We start from the raw sequence: 8,234 nt of genomic DNA, 5'->3' as shown, positions 1-8,234 counted from the left end.
CTGTCCTGTTTTTAAACTGCCCTCAACACCCCCTTCCACCCCCCCCCCAAGCCTCCTTTTATCCACAATGTTTTTGTATATGAACAATCATTAAGATACTTTTTATTGGATTTCCACGATGCATATACGTTTAAAATACATGGCCTAATGGAGAGTACAAAACATTTACAGCACGTTACAGAACAGAAACCCTGCCCGCGGTCAAAAACACTGTGTCTCTTCAGCAACCCCAAAAAAACAATCAGAAAAGGCAGCTGGACTTTGAGCACCCAGGAAATCCTTTCAGTGCGTGTTTTCTCCAAGACTTCCCAAGACACATGGGTCAGCAGCACAGCACAAACAGGAAGCTAATTCTGTGGGGCTGCAATTACCGTGACTGCTGTCTCTGACTTCAGATGAGGTGGGATCAGGCTTTGAGGACCTTTAGGCAATGCTGACCTTTTCAGATGGTGAATCAGTGAAAAACAGGAGGGGAAGCTACGTTCAGAGGTCATCTGGTCCTTCCCACTCAAAGTCCCATTGACGTCAATACACAAGCTGAGTATGTGAATAAATCTCTGGAGGACTCACTGACCAAGGCGTATGTTTGGGGGTTTTAACTAGCATATCATTGCAAAGCCTAAAAACGTCACTCTATCAAAAGACAAAAAGTTGTAATCTGTGTCGTGTGGAAGGGCTGTGTGCCCAGCTTCCATACAGATGTTTGGAATCCCAGCCATAACATGCAGATCTTTAAAATGATCTGAAAAATGGTAGGTATTTTTGTGCTGTGACTGCTCTTTGAGCTGTGCTGCTTGCTAGCTATATGAGGAGATAATAATATGAGCTATTAGTCTAAACCACAAATATAATTTTTCTAAGAAATCTACATAGAGAATTTAAGAAAGTTTGGAATTTCCATGCCTGGATTTATAGTCACTTTCAATTCTCTATAGTGGAAGCCAAGGCTGACATGCAGTAGACGCTACTTTTTTTTTTTTTTTAGTGGAAAATATGTGAACATACATTTACACAACGTCCTTTTGTTAATGTGAAGAAAAAACCCACTGTATCTTTTTAGGTTTCTTCAAATTGGCATTGAACTATCTGAACCTGGCTGTCAGCTCTGAGCACAGAGTAAAACATTTACGTAGAAGGAGACATTCAACTTTGTGTATAAAATGTAATGTTTTGAAAATGACTCTAGAATCCATGCCAGCTCCTTTTATAAGTTAATGGGAGGAACATTGTGCCTTTGCAGAGAATTCCCCGTATATTAGACATTAAGAATGACAGTGCACTCAAACTATGTTCCCATTATGTGGCGGGGTAAGTTTTCCCTCTTGTGCGGGTAGCTTTCTGTGGCAACCGCAGTATCCAAAAACCTTTTCAAACCTTCCAGTTTTTGGATTTTCCCATCTGTTGTTCATCAGGGTAAGTCATAAGTTACTGCTAGTAAGTGTATGAATAAATCAAATGCCATCAACTGCGGAGGCTCTTTATTATTAGGCATTAAGGCCTGATGAAAGAGTCAAAGGATTATTGGAATTAAAAAAAAATAAATAAAGAAAATATTTGTTTTTAAAAGTAAAACAATAAAACTTATTCTGACCTGACAAATGAACATATGTTTTTTGTTGCTGACAATGTATTTAGATACACTGAATTCACCATTTATGGTGTCGGTGGCAGAAATGGTAAGGCAAAGCAGCACGGTTGCTAGTGTAGCACAGCATGGAAAACCTAGTGGGCCTTGCCTGCCTGCTATGCTTTTTGAAGGGAAAACAGTGTTTTTCTACAACGCAGTTGTTCCCTGTTCTAAGCCTGCTCCTGACCAGGGCAGACCAAAAGTCATTCCCACCTGCTGGGAGGGTTGGTGATGCAGATCGGCATGGCTCACGTCCTCACGGATAACTTGACTTCATTGCACACGCATTGCTTAGCAAAGACCTACCACTGAAAGTGTGCAAAAAAATCCCTCTCTGCTTGGACCGAAGGGATGAAGGGGCTCAGCGGGCTGAGGTGAGGAGAGCAGGGCTGAGACGGTGGCTCTGGGCTGGGGGCGGTTAATCCTTGGGCCAGAACAGCAGGAACTGTGTGTGCCTGCGCCCCACAATCGCAGCACCCTCACTCCCCCTCTGTATTTATCTCTTGCATTTCTTTATGGTTCTGTCATACAGAAGGTGGTAAGTTTTGGGGTGGGAAATGCTTTCTGAAAAGTATTTCAAACCAGGTAGGAGACACCAAGTCTTTTCTTACTGCACAGGAGGGCTGAGGAGCTTGCCTGGAGGCAGCGTGGAGAAGCTCGTGATGCTCTTGGCTTTCCTCTACATCCACTGTGGGCGGGCAATGTGTGCTATAGGCAGTTGATATAACATTTTGGGAGCATTATGGTTGCTGTTTAAGGTATTTCATGTGCTGGGCAGTGATGTCCTTGCAGTGGCAGGAGAGTCTGTCAGAGGTAGTAGAAAGCAAGTGAACTAGCTGGCTCCATCACATCTCAGCAAGAAGAGCTGAAAGTAGCTCTTTGTAACTTTTCTGCCACCTTCTTGCTCTTCCTCTGGCACTTTTCCTCCCTTACACTGTGTCCTTTCCTGCTGCGCTCTCTCCTTCCTCTCTGCTCTGCTCTCTGCCTTCCCTCGGCTTTGTTTCTTTTCCCCATCTATCTTTCTCCCCTCCCCACTCCTTGGTGCTCAGAGCACTCCTGGGGAGCTCTGCAGCAGGCATCTGGCCCTCCCATTACACCCAACAGGGCAGTAAAAAGCTGTGAACCACCCGGTTTCTGTGTGCAATGTCAAAACTTTGTGATTGACGGCTTTTGCTTTTCCAGCCTTTATCAAAATTGAGCTGGTCTGTGGATGCCAGAAGTACATGCTGTGTGTTTTCTTTCTTTCTTTCTTGTTGACTCTCTGCCTTTATTTTAGCAAGGTACCATGAAAGTTTTTCTCTAGCACACCTGCCAAGATCACATGTTCTTGTAAGGAGGTTGGAAGGGAGTGTGGGAAATCCCCATTATTTTCTCCCCTTTAGACAAAACCTCTATCTATAGAGAGAAGTAGTCAAGGCATTACTGCAGTACTTACTTCTCATGCTGTGGTCTCTTTGTAAAGGAACTATGTCTTTTCCCAGAGACGGGATTTTAATAGAGCACTCAGTGATGTTCCTCCTGTCACATCATGGGTAAAGGACATCTGGAAAGAAAAGCCAAAAAGAGAGGCTCTTTGGATAGAAAAACTGTGATTGGCATGCTACAAGTTTAGTGCCCTTAGGAAGGCTAGAAATAGACTCTTTGCATACAATCTTTGTATAAGCAGGCAGGAGCTGCACTTTGTACTGGTTCTGCGTGCTCAGGCAGCGCAAGCAGTGCTGACGATGAGACATGAGGGCACTTCACCCACCAAAAAAAAGACTGTAATGTGTGGAGTATGTTTTTCGGTGAATTGCAAAATGCAAACTGCGAGATAAGTGGGAGCATAAAATGGTCTGGGGGTCTGGGTGTGATGGGGGAAAACACTGCTGGAAATGTCAAAACTGTTCAATATAGCAATTTTGACGTGAAAGGCTTCCGTTTTCTCAGTCTGGAATCATAAGGGTGTTTTTCTGCCATTCAGAAGGTGTCAAACCAGACCAACTCTGTCGTTGGGTGATGCCCAGTGGCTGATGGCACCTGGGAGGGCGGCGGGGGCAGCTGCACAGTGGCCCTGCCACCCAGCAGCCCACAGCCTGCACCACACCTAGGGGGGCTGGCAGGGGAAGGGCTAAACCGTACAACCTGCTGCACAACCACTGCTCCACAGGACAGTGCACAGGCCCAGAGACCACAACTAGCCATAACGCTCTCCAGCGAGCTGAAGGACGCCCCGGTGCAGCCCTTAGGTAAGACCCACGGAGACCATCGGACCCCTGGAGATTTAGAGGCGATGCTCCTCTGCTGGAGAAACACTCTGCCAGCACACCAGCCTCGAGGAGAAGCAGGCAGCTGCTCAGGCCAGCAGAGCTGAAGAGTCCTCCAGCAATACAGGCTTCTCCCTGGTCCACGGGCTTAGTGCAGTGAATATATTTTGTTCCAGATGCAAAATATCTGGGACTGATCCTGTCCCTCTTGCACTGTGGTGATTGCATCATTATTGCCAATTACACTTTGCAGTTACTCATGGATTTTAATCTTATTGTTTTATGAACTGCAACTAATTAATCCTCTCATTCCTCTCAGCTCAACAGACGCTATTGAGAATCGTTTGTATTTTTGTTTCAGATGAAGGACCACATCAGAGATTTCAGGAGACTTGTCAGTGTAATTAGAGGAGTCAAGGTGCTGGAAATTGGTCTCCCATCACCTGGCATCCGGGAACAGCTCTGGCTATGCATCTGTTATTTGGAGGAGTCACACCGTAAAATTAATAGCTGTGAGCTGAAATGAGGATGAGTCTTGTTGTCTTTTGTTTGATGTGTCTCACTTTCTGAAGAGGGTCAGGGCCAACGTATTCCATTGACAGAGAGACACTGGCAGATACTGTCTGCCAGTCAGTTGTTGAGATTTAGTTCAGAGAGACTGGCAGAAGTCATCCTGAGTGCTGAAACATTTTCCTTTTCAATTATCTTATTTCTCTGCTATGACACTCTGCTTCCTATCAGGCTTCATGCTGAGACAAGGTTGTTGCTGAATGGTGATTACTGCTGTTCGGGGAAAATGACATTTTTTTTCTACAGGCAATTTTTCCAATTCTACATGCATGAACACAGACAGCTTCTCTATGGACTGTGGTCACAGTCAGCTTACTCTCTGATGTACAGAAGTGTACAACAGAAATTACTCTGCTGGTTTAAAATACTGGCTAAGTCCGCATCTTAAAAAGTCTTTGCTTTCCATTCATTGTCCAGTCCATGGTGCCCCCACTGCAGCTCACCACCGCTGGGTTTTAATCCTCTTTCTATTTAATCCAGCTTTCTATTTCAGGCCAACTCCAAATGGACCCAGACCTGGGGAGTGGGTTCCTTCTATATGCCCTGGCTGCACCTCCAGCAGAGAGGCTAAGCCAGAAAGCTGGAAGACAAAAAAAAAATTTATATATTTTGCAGGGAAAGTTTGGTCCAGGCCCAAAAATTCCAAAATCTGCAGTCCTGAGTCAGGATATCTGTGGTAGCAAAACTTCATGTTGGTTTCGTCATGCAGGGGTTTTTTTTCAGTATTCTCGAAGCAGTGGCATTGCAACGTCTGCGCTGAGTGTGGATTTTCTGGGTGAATTTCACCCACCTTACTGACTGGCCGCTTTGCGAGGCAGAGGGAATCCTGCAGCAGCTTTATACTCCCAGGGTGCCCACACCAGAGCTCTGTCTACTCAGCAGATCAAAATAAACAGCACTCCCAGCTAACCACAATTTGACCAGGCCAATGAAACCAAGGTCTTAACCAAACCAGAGCGATTTCCATGAAGGTACACTATTAGGTCCTATTTTCTTTTCAGCCTGGTCCCAGTCCAGCCCAGCTGAATGGGAGCTGATTTTCTTCGCTTCTTGCAATTATCAGCTCCCTACCTACATCTGTGGTCTTGCTCTTGTGACTCGCCCTGCACTGGCAGATTGCTGTGTTGGCCCAAATGCCTTCGTTGGTGACAGCTTTCTGGTGTCAGTATTCAATGGATTTAGCTAAAAAAAAGAGAAACAGAACTGAAATGAAGGAAAGATGTTCTCACTGTGCAGACTGTACTGTCTGACATAGGACAGACTCATTATGGCTTATGTTATGAAACTGTTATTTCCCTTTGTTGTCACACTGTGCGTCGCCTGAATGTTTCCATAGAGAACATAATTATCACCTCATTTTAAAAAGCTGTATAGGCTGCAATATATGAGGGTGGTGACAGCTGGTTAGAAAGGTGAAGCAAAACGTAGAGCTGCTGAGTGATCTATGTAATACACTAAAAACTGCAACAACACTGAAAAAAAGAAAACCATTTTAGTTATATATTCACTATTTATCTAGTCTTAAAAACAAAAGGTAGAAGAATGTGGGTTTTTTTTCCCAGGGAATTCCTTTGGACAGAGGGAAAAAATTCAATATTCTTTAGAGAAGTGAAGACAATGTCTTTCTCGGCATGGATGGAAGATTTAAAACCTCCAGCCAGTTAGGTGGGCTGTCATGTGTGAAGGAGGAATATGTGAGATCTACAAGGAGATCAGCAGGAATTTTGTCTTGGCAAGGACAGCAGACTGCCTAAGCTGAGGACAAAACCCCTCTGCCTTAATGATCAGCCACAAAAGCTTGATTCAACTCTTGTCTTTGTTAAATCTTTAACATTGTGTTTCTGATTTGAAAGCCTGTGGGGTTTATAAGCCTAGAAAATCCCAGTACTTGCACGCTGGGAAGACTAGAAGACTTGGCTAGTTCATTTCCATGGTAAAGAAGAGGAAGATGTCCTTATTCACTTCCCAGGTCTTATGGACTGCAAACGAGGGCTGTAGTATTGTTATCCACATCTTTATGCCTGCACATTTATCCTGCCTCTGAGACAGGTTCCTGAATCAGTTACCTCTGTGTGGAATGACTATTTCAGGCTGCTACATTAAACAAGAATGGATTCAGCGTGCAGTTCTTAGGTATGTGAATGGATGTTATGTATGGGGTGACTTAATTTACTCTGGAGATTTGGAAGGTTATCATAGGCCCATTGGAGATTAAATCACCCATACAGTTCAGACCTCTGCAGAACCATATTTTCCACATCATTCTGCCTATCACAAATTTTAATTGAGGGTTATACTGCAGGGAATCCAAAGAGGCTGAATTTTAAGTCATTAACAATGTTAATTATTTTTGTTTCCGCTAGACTGCAAAGGATATGTTGACATTTTAAAAGTGAAGAAAGAGAAGGGACCTTTTCCTCTACTATGCTTTACTGACTTGAGGCCATCATAATTCTCCTGGCAGTAAAGTAGGGTGGAAGAGATGGGTCAGGGCTGTGAATTTTCACCCATCCATCAAAGTTCTTTAGTCTGGTACCCAGGAATGGTGCAAGGTTCTGGCATCAGGATCTGCTTAGCGCAGGAAGGGAGGGCTGCCTTATCAGCCCTCTGGCTGTACTGATCCTCCTTAGTTTGGAGAGAGCCTGGAGCATCTTGGCAGCTTGTCTGAATTATATTGGCTGGCTCTGACCCTTGCAGAACTCCTGGCCACTTGAAGATAGCCTTGAGTTGGAGTTGGCCATCATTTAAAGTAACCAAATTATTTTGAAAACATAGGGCCCCCGTCTTCCAAAATTAATGTCTTCAGTCATGCTTTTTATTGAAATATGGAAGTTAAAAAATCGTAAATTTTTGGTTTCTAGTTGCCTGTCCATTTCCCTTTGCCTCCCCTCCTAATGGAGGAGAGAAGAAAGACAGAAAGTTTAGAAATAGAAAAGGAAATCAATAATCAAAACCTTAAGTATTTTCTAACACAGAAATTTTAATAAAAACTTCATACATATTGTTGCCAACAAGAAAACATAATTTCCAAAATTTTAAGGTTTTTAGAAGCTAGGAAATTTTTTCTTTGGCATTTTGTGCAGCTTTACAAAGGACATCATTGCATAAATGAACTCTGAGAGTTTTTCCCAGAGCAGAATAAAGTACATTTAGCTAATAGAGATGTGTTACAGTTTACTGGCAAAGCAATATTAAAAAGCATCTTACAAAGGAACTAAAAGAAGCATCCAGTATAGTTCATGAACCACTGGCACCTATCTGGAGAATTAATAGAGGACAGGGAAATTCTTGGAAGGCTGTAAAAGGACCAAAATTATGCATTTTTAAAAGCCAGAAGGTCCATAGCTTTCTGGCTTTTTAGGCAGCTGAACTTTGATCACTGGAAGATTCTACTCAAGTTATTAAGCTTGATTTGCAAGATGATAAAATGTTTTTATTGAGAACAGAACATAATAGCACAGTCTAATTTCCTGACAAGGTGTCTGGCCTGGTGAGTTAGAAAAATGTGACTGATAGCCTCTGACTTGACTTAGTAGAGTTTTTGGCAGTGTCTTTCATGACATTCTTAAAAGGAGTCATTCTGAAAAGCAGGCAATATAGATAAATAAGCTAGTCACCAAAACTTATGATCATTGTATGGAAGAATATAGTTCTCCAAGAGAAATGGTGAATTTATGTCAAACTGGGAAGATATTTCAAATACGGAAAGACCTGTTAAAATATTTTGGCATTTTGAGTATTTTCATGCCCAGGTTGTACACCAGTTATGGATGACATGGTATTGGGAAAGC

Source organism: Chroicocephalus ridibundus, chromosome 2 (assembly GCF_963924245.1).
Source record: "Chroicocephalus ridibundus chromosome 2, bChrRid1.1, whole genome shotgun sequence".
NCBI lineage: Eukaryota > Metazoa > Chordata > Aves > Charadriiformes > Laridae > Chroicocephalus > Chroicocephalus ridibundus.
This window is presented reverse-complemented; position numbering follows the sequence as displayed.